The sequence below is a fragment of the Vespa velutina genome, chromosome 1, assembly GCF_912470025.1.
Source record: "Vespa velutina chromosome 1, iVesVel2.1, whole genome shotgun sequence".
Lineage (NCBI taxonomy): Eukaryota > Metazoa > Arthropoda > Insecta > Hymenoptera > Vespidae > Vespa > Vespa velutina.
Genome location: NC_062188.1, coordinates 17,158,811 through 17,173,895, shown reverse-complemented (window position 1 = coordinate 17,173,895; position 15,085 = coordinate 17,158,811). Strand labels below are relative to the sequence as shown.

Below are 15,085 nucleotides of genomic sequence, written 5' to 3'. Positions count from 1 at the left end.
TTTTTTTTCTTTTTTCCGATTACAAGTGCATTGATATATCCACGTAATCAATTCAATTTGTAATAATGAAAATATTAATAATATAAAGAACAAATTGATATCACGTTTATAAATTCAAGCGATTATCCAGGAATAATTTTATCTTATAAAGACAAAGAAACTCGAAATACACAATGTATTCACGAAATCACGTTTAGATCGATGCTCTTTTGTCTTTTTTCCTCTTATCCTCTTTCCTCCGAGCTTTCCCACCGAGCGATTCGCAAGTTGAATCGAAATTGGCTCCCTCCTGGCTGTACACGTTGATTGAGTCATTAGTACCCTCGCGAGTTTTAGTCCGTTCTACCGATGCGGTGCGATGCGGTGCGATGCGGTGCGGTGCGGTGAGATGTAGTGCGATGAGGTGAGGTGAGGTGAGGTGAGGCGAGGTGTGGTGTGGTGTGGTGTTGTGTGGTGCGGTACGTTGCGACATGCCGCGTACGCAGGGATATAACGGTAATTTTAGCCGGCACGTACCGCCTGCAGCACCGCCGTTCCACTTACAACACGACACGCTTCGAGAGGGTCGTCGGATGGGTGGTGGTGGTGGTGCTGGAAGGATGAGGTGGGGAGAAGAATGCCAGGGGAGATGCCAGGGGCTGATTATTATCGTGATTATCATAATTACGATAATTACGTTACTTTTGCGTTCGCAATATAGACTCGAGTGCTGGAAGTGGAAACTGTCATGGATTGTATTGGTAGGGGGAGGGGGTTCGGTGGGGGGGGTGCGAGGGGGGGGAGGCTCACGTGCCATAAAGAGGAGAACTATAAGTGGGGATAGAAAAGAGAGACGCGTTGTCTCCGCACATAACGCACCCAACCCAACCATGTCTTTCCTATTTTCTACGTTCTACTTATGCTTTATCTCCCATAGGCGACGACTTCCCATAAATCCAAGACGTGAGCGAACTACGGATGGTGTCGCGCCTGTCGAGAAAATAGAATAAAATTCTATAATGTACTCGTTGGTAACTCGTTCGCCGTTACTTCGTTATACCGAAGCACGAAAAATGCACTCTATTCGAGAGCCCGAATAAGAAAGAGAGATAAAATTGGAATGTGTTATGCTTCTTTCTTCGCGAATATTATATTTTTCCTTTTCTGTTCGAACTATTCGAAAAAAAAAATAGAGAGAGAGAGAGAGAGAGAGAGAGAGAAAGAGAGAAAGTGTTTTATCGTATGAAAAATAATATATTTAACAAGTTTTTCTAAAATTACGAATTATAAAGTTATCACTCCCGTAATTTTCAGGCAACAAATTTCCAATTGACTTTTCAAAATACAATATCTCGGTACGAGATTTCTAAAGGGGGACAGAATCGCTATATGAAATCGAAAAGTTGCATCGTTAACGAAAATGACAATAGAGTTGTTGCAAATATTCTCTGCTAGTGAAGACATTAAGAAAAGGTAGATGCGTATTTTGCACGTATAGGGTTGGATTTAATCTGTATCCTCGGACTATCGTATGTAGTTAGATATATAAACACATACACATACATATAAAGTTATTTTCGCAGGTGTGGCATAGAAAGAAGAAATGGAAAGAGGGTCGAATACGTATCTACTAGCTCGAGGGTAACGCTCGGAGGCAACGTACTCGATTCGGCTAACGAGCGTCCAGATAAAACTACGAAAACGTCGTCAGGATTAATTAAATAATTAAAGCGCGTAATTATCTCTGAGTGCACGGCCAGCCGAACCGCCTACGTGGCCGGACGTCAAATCGTAGGAAGCTCGGAATGTATGGGCGCGCATATAACGCCCGCTAGATTAGATGCTTTCGTAAAATTTAGTGTACGCGTTATTTTGGAGCACCGTATTCCACGGGAAAATGGGTTGTGTATACTCGAGCAACACCGATATAATCGCCTTCCTCTTTGCTCGTATTATTAAAAACAGAAAAGAGATATAATAATTCGATATTAATTTTCCTCTTCTAAATGTACGGCCGCTCACTGAAAAGTAATTCGCTGTTGTATCTCTCTCTCTCTCTCTCTCTCTCTTTCTCTCTCTCTCTCTCTCTCTCTCTCTCTCTCTCTCTCTCTCTCTCTCTCTCTCTTTCTCACGCATAGGTTGCTGCCCAATGCTTTCACCATCGTCGGGAAATAATAATAACTTTTTATCCGGCGATCTGTATTTTACGAAAATAAATCGGACGTCGTCGGTTATGCGCGAAATTCGTTAATTTCGACCGTTCGAATTATTTTCCTCGGTACATACTATCTACTACCTACCTATATTCTGATTAAAGCGCAGGAATTACACGGGCGTCGCGTACGATTTTCCGCATACGCGTTGATTAATCGGAAAATAAACGATCGTTTTTAACGATTTAACGCAAAAGGATTTAGGTCGTCTTTCGTAAAGGTGACAATTGTCAATCTAGCGTTTTACCAGGAGAAAAAATGCTGCTAGACAGACTTTTTCGCTTGATTAGCGATTTAATTAAAGATTGTAATGAGCATCCAACAACTGAGCCAGATTTATCACGCACATGAATATGGAATCTTTACAGCTTATTACTCTCTCTCTCTCTCTCTCTCTCTCTCTCTCTTTCTTCCTTTCTGTCATCCTTCTCTCGTACTTACCTATTATACATGTACAGCTTAAATAAGATTCAAGTCGTTTTCCTTGAAACGCGAAGCGAACCCACTTAGCATCAAATTTAATGCGGCTACCTCATTTTGAATTACAAAGCGCACGTTGCGCAGACCTCCGTCGTAATTTTAAATTCGTAGTTACATTAATCGGAACGAATAAAAATCGCGTCCTCACGGAGAACGTTTTCGCTCTGGTAATAGTTTCTAGTCTCTGAAAAAGTAAGTTGGTGTTCTTTCGTGAACGCGAAAAAGGGAATGGAAACGTTTTTATTAGTCGTACTTCGTCTCTTTTCTTCTTTGAGATATCCAACGGAATAATATAACGTTGATAAGGATCCAACGAGTTTCTTCAACGAATCCATTTTCTTCTTATCTGTAATCATCTCTTGTGACAAAAAGCAAAAAAAAAAAAGAAAAAAAAAGAAAGAAAAATAATAAGAAAAATAAAGAAAGAAATAGTGAGTGTAATCGATACGAGTAATAATCTCATTATCGTTCATCCAGTCTCGACGGTCGTTTCTTCTCTCTGGCTTGTCCCTTTTCACTTACCGACTCTCGACTTCCGAATCCCGAGAGGCCAAAGAGAGAAATGGTGAAGGCTGCTAGTTAACGTTCATAGGGGATTGATATATTTAAGTGGAAAGAAGACAGAAAGGAGAAGGAAGAACGTGCGTTCCAGAAAGCGTCCTGCATCCTTTTCCCCATGGGACATTGTCGTGACTGCTTTTTGCTCTGGATATCGAGAAAGATTGAGAGACAGAGAGAGAGAGAGAGAGAGAGAGAGAGAGAGAGAGAATAAAAATTCCCTTCGTGCGCAGTCACTACAATCACGAGCCATATATCGATTTGCAACGATGAGGAATGAGGTAGGGTGGATACTAAAGAGAAAGGAGAAGTAGAAATTGAAAGACGAAGAAAAAAGGGTGGCAGGGCTATAAGAATAGGGAAAGGGAAAACGTCCAGATTGTGAAAGTCTCAAGGGAACAGAAAGGGATCGGCGTGTGGTAAGAAGGTGCCATGCGCTAAGTGATAGATCTCGACGACTAACGCGACTTTCTTCGTTTCGATCTCCATATCTCGATCACCTCCCTTGATCTATCGACCTTTCGAAAACACTCTATCGAAGAGAGAGAGAGAGAGAGAGAGAGAGAGGGGGGGGGGATAAACTAAGACACATCGCCTTCTAGCAAGACATGTGCGTTCCTTTAAACTTCTACCTTCTTTCCACCGTCGTATTTTTACCTTTTCGACGTTATTTTTATTTTCAAGTTGGTTGCCTTCGTTTCTTTTACTGATATCGAATCGATCTTGAAGGAGCCAATCTCTCTTCCTTTTCTTTTTCACTGTGCTATCGAGTGTATGTACGAAGCCAAATCGTGAGTTAGAGAGGTCGAAAGCAACTATCGATTTTACTACCAATCGTAAATACTTACGAAAAGATTGTTCAAGATACAACGGAGTGCCTTTATCACGAGTTTTTTCATTTCTTCGCATGTGTTTAATTGATATTCATAATGATTGTACAACGATCCCAATAATAAAATATAATTCAATGAGATAGAAACAATTTTAACTTAGTTATAGCTATGCGAAAAAATCATTAAAATATAATATATATTATAGGTACTTTATGAAAATTTATGTATTATTTGAAATCTTAGTTTATCGAATAAAATGATGATAATATTATTCTATATTGTATGACATTATAAAAAAACTGATTTTCTAAAAAATTAAGGTTATATACATATGAGATGTAAATCTCGATTATTCTACAAAATATCGACAAAATTTATTTTATTATACCGATAGTATTTAATTATATAAATAAAAAGAGGACATTTTTTCCTTTAAAATGGTTTTTATTGCATGTCTCTACGACTTCTGGTTGCCGAAATATCGTCGATTTAATATTGCCATTCATCATGTGTATAGTACAGCTGTTCGTAGTAAACGTAGTAAACGTAGTAGTAGTAATGAAAAACCTATTCTCATTGGTCGATTAAGTAGGTCACGTAAATTCTTAGAATTTATATAGGTCAGTGTGTCAATACATTTCATTCAAGAGATTATTTAGGTCAATGTCCTATATCAGTCAAATCTAAAATGTTTTTATGAGAATATCTTCGAAATTAAAAATCGTAGAGACTTCAAATAAAAACCATTTTAAAGAATAAATTTTTCTCTTTCTTTTAATAATGTTATTAACAATTATATTGGAATTTGTTATAAACAATTTGTCATAAATAATTTTTATTAGAATAAAATTTGTTTTTATTAATAATATCTAAGCTGTGCATATGTATATACACATATATGCAATTACAATTTGTTATAAACAATTTGTTATAAACTATTTGTTATAAACAATTTTTATAGCAAAAAATTTGTTTCAATTTATATCACATAGACCTTGCATATACATATAGGTATGCATTTAACAATTTGTTCTAAACAATTTGTTATAAACAATTTGTTATAAAAAATTAAACAAAAAAATTATTTTTTAATCAATATCGCATAGGCCGTTTATATACATATACACATAAGTATGTATTTAACATTTTGTTATAAAAAATTTGTTATAAACAATTTGTTATAAACTATTTGTTATAAACAATTTTTATAACAAAATTTTTTTTTACCTTATATGCCATAGACTTTACATATACATATGGGTATGCATTTAACAATTTGTTGTAAATAATTTTTTATAAAAAAATTAAAAAGAATTTCAACTATTTATATTTGTTATAAACTATTTGAATTTAACTATTTGTTGTAAATAATTTTTTATAAAAAAATTAAAAAGAATTTCAAGTATTTATATTTGTTATAAACTATTTGAATTTAACTATTTGTTATAAACAATTTTTATAACAAAATTTTTTTTTACCTTATATGCCATAGACTTTACATATACATATGGGTATGCATTTAACAATTTGTTGTAAATAATTTTTTATAAAAAAATTAAAAAGAATTTCATTTCATTTTTTTTTTTTTTTCTCTTTTTTTTTTTTTTTTTTCTAAATCCGTAAAAATACAGATACAATGTTCATCGATGCAATTTGATTTTCGAATGATGAATGATCTCTCGATTGTGCAATGGTCGAACGTTTTATAAGTAAAAGTACAACACTAGGGGTTGAGACTAAGTGAAGAACGAGCTTAGGGTGCCCTCGACCCTCACCAAACCCATGGGTTTATTTTCACTCGAGAGTTTCCTTAAATAATTTACGATACGGTGAAGGTGTATCGCCACCTAATTGCCCTGAAATATTGAGGAGGAGGTCGGGCGCCCGTTTGGGCGGAGCTTAACGAAATTTAACGTGAATTTAAGGTCTGTATAGAAAAGTAGTTGGAGGGTTAGAGATAGGGTAAAGAGGGGAAGGATGAGAGGTGATAAATCTTCGGAAAAATGCCGCTAATAGCGTTTCTAATGAAAGACCTTGCTACTATATGCACAATTTCAATTACATGCACAAATATAAGATGCACACACGTACACGCGAATGGAGATAATTAATATCTATTGTTATATGAAATAATTTTTCGATTATATATTTTCAAAGGGTTTTCAAATGCAGGCAAATATTAAATTACATGGAAAATTTGTACTAATAATATACGAATATAAAAAGGTAACTTCAAAAATAAACAATTTTATACATTAAAAATTAATTAAATGTGAAAATTATTTCCAATTATTTTTTTACCAATGAGACATAACGCGTTCGTTCTTTTACTTCCTCTTTTAAAAGAATTAATTATGTACATTGACTATAATTGATTCTAAGTAACGGCCATTTAAGAGAGAACAATATAAAGTGACGGTCGAACTCGTTGAAATGTTTATGAAGTTGAATAGTAATTATGTATGAATATCCACTCAAAAAAAAAAAAAAAAAGAAAAAAGAAGAAGAAGAAAAAAAAAAAGAAAAAAAAAAGCGAAAGAAAAAAAGAGAGAGAAAAAAGCATCTACCCTTTTCATTAAAATATTTATTCTTATAGAAAAAGAAATGAAAGGAAATGAATGGAAAAGAACGTTGAAATGGCTAATAAAGTTTAGAAAATGCTTGAAGAAGCTTTTAGATTTCTTTTGATGTCTACTCCCCGTGGAAAAGCTGAGGAAGCGTTTTAAGATTCACGAGTTCGAAGAACGTCGTCATTTCATCTGAGGATATATTCGATTGGCTTCGAAAATGAAATCTACTTAATGTTAATGTTTTTTAAATGTTCCAGCGGGTTTAGAAATCTTTCGTCAGAAGGATAAAACTTTGCCTTCCCCTAAACCGATTAATAAGGCGATTGGAAAAGAAATATAAATAAATAAATGATTACACAAGAGCTGACGTCTTCTTCTTATAAATCGTAGTAAGTCTTACAGTGGTAAAAAAGATTAAGAAGGAAAAACGTCGAGTTAATAATAAAAATTTATAAAAAAAAAAAAAAAAAAAAAAAAAAAAAAAAAAAAAAAAAAAAAAAAAAAAAAAAAATGAAAGAAGAAATAATAAACGAATCCATTTCCTTTCATATTTCCGTTCCGAAATTTCTTAAAGACTTTAACAGTTTCAGAACGTTTTCCTGTTTCATAGAACTTTATAGTCCTCCTGGGTCCTGTAGTGGTTTCGTAATACTTGAACGCGCAACGCTCTTAATGTTAACATCGACGATAAAAGTGATTTACTCCTACGTATCCTTGACTGCGTACTTTGGAGTAACAAGAAAGAAAAGAGAGAGAGAGAGAGAGAGAGAGAGAGAGGACGAAAGCTTATTAAAACTCTTAAAAACTTAAGGCATTTTCGACGAAATTTTATGCGGAAAATATATATGATGAACCATGCAACGTATAATCGTTATTACTCATTGTACGATTTTAATAATTCAAAAAAAAAAAAAAAAAAAAAAAAAAAAAAAATAAGAAAAAAAGAAAAAACCTAATCATCCTTGGAACATCTTGTATAAATTGACGATATTAGATGGATACATCAAGAAAAGATTTGTCAGATATTTTTACTATATAAGTTCTATGATTTTTCTATCGTGGGGTTCGTAATTAAGCTTAATAAATCGTATAGAAGGCCTTTTACCGTTCTTTATACAGTAATATATGCGGGAATGTTATTATTAATCCCTTCTGACTACAGCTGTAATGTCAAAAGCGCGAGTGAACCCTTTGACTACTTTAGATGATTACGGTTGTTCTTAGTTTCTAAAGCGCCGCATAACCACGCAAATTTTTCTACGTTTCTACACAGATATTACCTATGTCTGTAGATACGCATACATGGACGTATAATATAGCAAAGTGGAACTGAGGAAAGGAAGGGGGAGGTGAGGGTAGTATGCGTGTGGCGAATCATCACGCAGAGGCTTTTTCTGCAAAATCAAAGGAACGAGAAGTTTTCCAATATTTTAGAGACAGACGGCGTTGTGAAACTCCCAGTTCTTCGTATTCAATCCAGCTGGAGGATCCTAGAGTGCCATGATTAACATTCATATTTCGTTTGCGAGGGAAATTTAAAAAACCACCAACGTATCCATTTTCAGCTTACTTTTCTGCCTCCAGTTTTTACTGGCTCGTACGTTAGCAGACTATGCGGACAAAATATTTATTATTAGAATATTTTTGTTTTTCTTTTTTTCTTTTTTCTTTTTTTTCTTTTTTTTCTTTTTTTTCTTTTTTCTTTAACCTTCGTTAAAATATATTTTTAAATCTCATTAATGTTAATAATAATATCTATCGCGATATTTTTTAATATAAATCGAAAACTTCGATAATAGTATCTATATAAGAAATTATTAATCAAAAATACTATATAATCATGGTTTTGTAATATGTCCTTTTCCGTCTACCGAATCTACAGTAATAGGTAAGCATGAGAAACTCATTGGAATGATATTTTCGTGCTCGAGAATGCCTAGGGGTGGTCTCTAGCAATGTGAAATATTTTTCATTAATATGATTATTTATCATACGTCGGATTCGTCTCTTCGTGTCGTGTAGAATCGTGCCTTCCCGTAGAAACGAATAAAGAGAGGGAGAAAGAAGAACAAGGGAAGTGATGTACGCGTGTGTGCGAGATAGAGAAGTCACGATGAACATAGAGAGGAAAATGAAGGAAAGGGAGAAAGAAAAAGATGGAAAACTAAAGGGGAGGCGGAATTTATTCGGCAAAGCTCGGTTAAATGCATCTTCTTCATGAATCTCTGTTTATATGTATGCGTATGCTTGTGTATGTTTGTATGTATGTTTCCCCCAACGCATTTCTGGGTGGTCGTAATAAATTTCAACGGAAAGGAGATGCGAACGGTGAAATACAGTCGCGGAATTCGTAAATCATGACGCGATAATGCCGGATGTCAAGCACGCCATTGCGTTTACGATGGGCGACATTTAAAACGCACGGCACCCCTCGCTTGTTGTTTACACGTGCTTCTCGCCTACCATCGAGTGCCCCGTTTAAGTGTCTCTCCTTTCTACTTCTTCTTCCTATTTCTACAAAGACTAGATTATTTTGGTGGTATTTATCGTGGCTCCCCTTTGTGATCTCGTAAACGTCTCTTTCGTTTTTGCACGACAAAGATAGTCGGAGAAATTCCCCGTCTCCGTGCTCGAAGAAAGATATTTCAAAGGAAAACCTTTCATTTTAAGTGTATTTCATTGTTCACAAGAGAGAAAAGGAAAGATAGATAGATAGATAGATAGATAGAGAGAGAGAGAGAGAGAGAGAAATAGTTCGATTTCTTGTATTATTTCATATAAAAAAAAAAGTCATACATATAAAAATCGATATCATATAAATTAAATTAAATTAAATTATCTGGATATAAAATTAATTGTGTGTCTATGATATGCAATTTAAATTTATTACAAATATCTAGTTAGAAACTATTATCGTATATATATTATATTCTGATATATAATGGGGAGCTGCGTTTTCTATGCTTCGCTAACGAACACGAACGCGAGAAAGCCACGGAATTACTGTAATCCGTGAAAGATTTCGATGATGAATCGCCGTGAGAAGGAAGAACGAGAGTAAGGATAGTATAGAAGAGAGAGAGAGAGAGAGAGAGAGAGGGAGAGAGAAGGAGACAAAGATGAAGATAGTGAAAGAGAAGAAGAGGACTTCGATACGAACGCTCGCGCGAACCAAGATTTAGTGCGGATATCTGGATTCCGTGGTGCCGCCGTTGGGATTAATAATTACCGTGTTTTGTCGAACGAGATTCGGTCACGTCGGGAGAGCGAAATACGTGGAACTAATTGCACTACGTGAGATATTGTAGTCCGGCTTCGGTCTCGCCTCCGCGTTATCATCTTTGCTCCAGCCTTAACCCTGCAAAACATAGAATCTCGAAAACGATGAACACGTATGTAAATGATGATAGTGGTGATGGTACATATAAGATTTATAAAAATTTGTCTGCCGGATGTATCGATTTATTGATCTTTTAATCGTACGAATAATATATGACTACGATAAAAATATATTTTTACCATGGACTATTGTATCTTTCTTATTTTTGCATATTCACGTATATAATAAGAAAATATGAGTAGATATAGATATAAATTATGCAAGTATATACATATATATATTATATTTTAATAAAATCTTTTGGTAATATCATAAATCTTAATGTGATTATTTCAGGAATATTCCCTTATAATTCATCGTTATTGTTTACGTATAATATCGGTACGTTTAGAACACACGATAATTAGGTATGTTGAGAAATTTCAGAGAATTTTCCAAGGCGACACATACATATAAAGTCTTCTCCAGGAAGCTGCACGCCAATTCTGCTACGTGCGCTTTCATGAAAGCGTCAAGAACTTTAATATCACGAGTGGACTACTTCAAATGTTTGAACTGCTTTCTAGAGAGAGAGAGAGAGAGAGAGAGAGAGAGAGAGAGAGAGAGAGAGAGAGAGAGAGCGACGGAAATTTTCAACGACACAGATTGCCAAGCTATATTCAGAAAAGAGGCGTGTGCGCTCGTGTTACTTTCGAGAAGCTCCTGACTCTATAAAGCTTTGATTGAAACTACCTTAAAGGATGAGTCTCATTAAGGATTATCGCGAATGATCTTAACGCTCTTCGTCCTTCTTATCGCGACACGAATATGTCTGAGAAACACAGAGCTTCTCGTTCTAATTAATGAACCACCGTTTGATATCAACAGAATTATTTCCAAAGAAAAAGATCGTAAGATTTTTTTTGGGATGTTGCGAAATGAAGAAAAACAAAAGAAACATATAAACGTGAAAAAAAGTTTGGATTAATGTACTCGTGCGATAACGAAAAATGATGACGGTAAAAGAAATATAAGAGAAGGGAAAAAGAGATGACGATGAAAAGGCAAAGCATCGCGAAAATAAGAAAGCAAGAAACTTTAGAAGAAGAAAATGAAAAAAAAAGAAGAGGATATTTTCTATCCGCCTTTCTTTCTTTTTTCTTCTTCTTCTTCTTCTTCTTCTTCTTCGTATTTTTTTTCTTTTCTTTTTTTTTCTTTTTCTTTCTTTCTTTTTTTCTTTTTTTTTTTTTTTTTTTCTTTTTTTTAATCTCCGTTTCCTCCTTCCCATTTCCTGGCCGTGTTGCTGGCACCACAAGATCGCTTCGATTCGAGAAATTCACACAACCGTGGCGTTTCCATTTTTACATTTTATTTTCAGACTCACACTTCTATTTATCCTCCTCCTCCTCCTCTTCTTTTTATATTTCATTCTCTTTTTCTTTTTCATCCTCTTTTTCTCCTTCTTTATCTTTTTTTATACCATCTCTGATTCTTTCTCTATAGTAACCCAGCGCATGCGTAGCTACTCTCTTATATGCGCACTCACACACGCACACACACACACACACATACACATACCATACCACACATACACGTACCAAGGATAGTCTTTCTTACAATTAATTGTAGAATTCCGCGAGCAGCGTAATAGAGTCATGAACTTTCTTGAAAGCGAGTTTATTTTCATTTCGCGCGACAAGAAAGTGAGCTCGGCGCGAGTACCTTTAATTTCTTCAAAATTAAAACTTTGATTTTACTGCGGAAAAGAAAGGAAGAAGAGGAAAGGGTATATAAAGGGAGGTAGCCGCCCTTAACTCTCTCAACGAAACTTCTCTCTCATCGGTGACGTCGCCGTGGAGTTGAAACAAAAGAGCTTCGCGATTATTTCACCGTCCTAAGGATTTAAAATAAATATCGAAGTCAAAGCGAAAAATTCACAATGGTAATCCTCCCTCTCTCTCTCTCTCTCTCTCTCTCTCGTCTGTTGAAATCGTTGACCGATTCGTTATTCGGCCATTACAGTAGAGAAAAAGGGCAAACAAGTCGCCGCAAAATTTATTTCCCTATGACCGGAGGAGGAAACCGTGTGAGCCGATTTATCGATCTGAACGCGCCGGAAAAAGCAACGCGCGCGATAAATTTCACGTTTCTCCTCGATGTGTCGTCCCTTTCTAAAATAAAAAAAAAAAAGAAGAAAAAAAAAAAAGAAAAAAAAATTGAAAAAACAGGAAATAAAAAAGAAAGAAGAACAAGAACGGAAAGAAAAGGAAAACTTGAGAACGTGCAAAGAAGTCGCGTATGAAAAGAAGAGAATTGGAAGAGAGAGAGAGAGAGAGAGAAAGAAAAGGAAGAAGAAAGAGAAGAAAAAATCACTCCTTCTTCTCATAACATATGGTCTATTAGGACTAATAATAGAGGTTCGTGGACACGCACAGTGTCTTTTATGTTTCATGTGTGAGTGCGAACGCTTTATATATATTTCTATCCTTTTCTTTTTTGCGTGTCACGAGTTCGTTTAAAGGAGACCACCGTGAAAAACAACAAGAAATTCTCTCTGTCTTTTCTCCATCTCTCTCTCTCTCTCTCTCTCTCTCTCTCTCTCTTTCATTCTCTTCGTTCTCCCTTTTGTCAGATCTTCGATATATATTTTGCAAGCTTTCGAGATGACAACGATGATGCTGGACACGAAGAAAGGCGCCATGAAAATACCTCTCCCACTCCTTCTTTCTCTTTCTCTTCTTATTTTATGCGTCATCTAAAATGTATAGTCGAGGGCAAACGAACGAGTTAGAATTTCTAATGCCTAATATATTCTGGATTTTTAATTTTTCTAAATGCTTTAAAAACTTTTAGGATTTCATATTGTTAAACTAAGAATATCCTGAATTGTAATATTCAGATTGAAACAGCGAATTTGAAATATTATATTATTACATAATTTTTAAATAATCAATATATATATATATATATATATATTCTTCTCTTTGAAACATGGTTCTTCTATTATATAATTATTTATTAATTTATGAAAAGTCGATAACGAGATTATATATATAAAAGGGCTTGAAATATTTCGATTTGGTTTTGTTTTTGCTCATTAAGCCGAATCCCTGTCAATCATAACGAACGACATAAGCGTAGACGCTTGTGCCGATATCGTAAACAAGCAGTAGGGACGTATCAAAATTAGTTGGATTGCTAATGCAAGCAATGCGGCGCCTATATTAAACTGTCATAATGCAATTCGATTTTACGGGACGATTCGAGCATACGCACATATACACTCCAAAGCAATATTAACCATTATTATGAGTGTCTGTATACGCGAGCGAATTACTTGTTCCTAAATAAACATCAGCGTACGTAATGAGTGTAATGTGATTTGTTATAACTAGAAACATATTACGAATGATTATAATGTATTAATCGTTCGGATAATAAATGACGTAGGTATACATACGTATAGATACGTACGGCGAATAATCAACGCGCAATTCATCATCGTACAACGCACGGCAACGAGCTTTAATTATAAGGTGTCATTTAATTACAAATACGTACGTATCTACAATATACGTAGGTATAACTATGAAAATGAAGGCTGACGATCGAAAACGGTAGTCGATAATAATAATCCTAGAAATCATTATTCCATTGCTAATGCGAATTTACAAAATTTTGAAAATTAATCCTTGATATGTTGAATAATCTTACAATGTAAAAAAAAATCATTAATTTATCCTGTCGTTATTGAAATGAATATAATAATAGATCGTAACAATGCGATATAATATATATATATATATATATATATATATATATATATATATATTCAACTTTATATTCTGTTGTTCCCTCTCATCTGGGTATCCTTGATTGTGTCTTCTTCGTGACGGTAAAGGAGCGCAAGGATGGGACTAACGAGCGAGCAGGGCGTTTAGGCGTTCACGTGGCCAACAAAGCGAAAAAGACGTCGTCAGGAATGAGACGGAAGGAGAGGAAGAAAAAGAGAAGAGGAAAAGCTACGTCTGGGAATCTAAAACAAGGTACAACGTCTCTCGTCGAGCCGACGTCGTTATTGTTACTGCCTGCCAAAAATATACCGGGTGTCAGTGTTAAAATGCGACGTGTCGTTGTTACGACGAGACCACGTTGACGAGAGGATGCGTAGTAGACTCAGAGTGAAAAAATAAAATTAGAGAAGGAAGAGATGGAGTAGAGATTTGGTTCGTCTCTCGTAGTTGCTTCGCTCTTTGAAATTCAGTCGAAGCAGATAGGACACGTTCGCTCTTCCTTCCTTCTTCTATGGTGTACGAAGCGAGGAAACAAAATTAATCGCATATCAACGGTGTTTACTCGAGCCATCGAGCAGATGCTTTCTATAAAAAAAAAAAAAAAAAAAAAAGATCACCCCTCGACGGGGTTTGCTTAATATCGAATCCTCTTGCTCTCGTCGGTGAACTCGATTTAATCCGATGGCCGTTTCGTCCCTCTCTCTCTCTCTCTCTCTCTCTCTCTCTCTCTCTCTCTTTCTCTCCCTTCCCATACCCCATTTCTTTCAAGCTTCTTTACGCTGCTCAACGTATTTTCCACCCTCAGTCCTCCCACTTCACTTTACTCCTTGCCTCCTTACTATCGTTTTTAATTTAAGAGCAATACCGAACATTATGATTCTTCCTCTTCATTTTATTCTCTCTCTCTCTCTTTCTCTCTTTCTCTCTTTCTCTCTCTCTCTCTCTCTCTCTCTCTCTTTCTATCTCTTACTTTGTTTCGCTATAAAAAAGACTTATTTATAATAAGTAAATAATAAACAAGTTATTTCGTTATCAAGTTACATTAATAAAAATTGAAATTTAATGAATCCTTATTTATAATTCTGTATTTTATAGAAAAGTTATATAGTTTCTGAAAATATTTCTAGCTTTTCGTATTTTGGTAATCTCATTTTAAAAATTCAAACAGAGAAGCAGCTTGCGAATAGACAAAAGAGGTAAAGATAGACACGCTCGACAGCGGTCGAGATATTTTCTCCTTCTCTCTCCGTCTCTCTCTCTCTCCGTCTCTCTCTCTCTCTCTCTCTCTCTCTCTCTCTCTCTCTCTCTCTCTCTCTCTCTCTCTATTTTTTCTTTTATA

The 15,085-nt window shown here is 35.2% G+C and overlaps 1 protein-coding gene across 5 annotated transcripts in view; it reads right to left on the bottom strand.

Moving 5' to 3' along the window:
* The window catches only part of LOC124950285, a 202,050-nt gene that overhangs the window by 27,273 nt on the left and 159,692 nt on the right, over positions 1-15,085 (bottom strand). The window contains exon 6 of one of the 5 annotated variants that reach the window (XR_007101308.1): positions 9,489-9,991. The exons of 3 other annotated variants lie outside the window; for them this stretch is intronic. The gene's annotated coding sequence lies outside the window, so the exon portion shown is untranslated. Of the gene's footprint in view, positions 1-9,488; positions 9,992-15,085 lie in introns of those variants that run through there. One more of the 5 variants, XR_007101309.1, reaches the window with a different exon arrangement.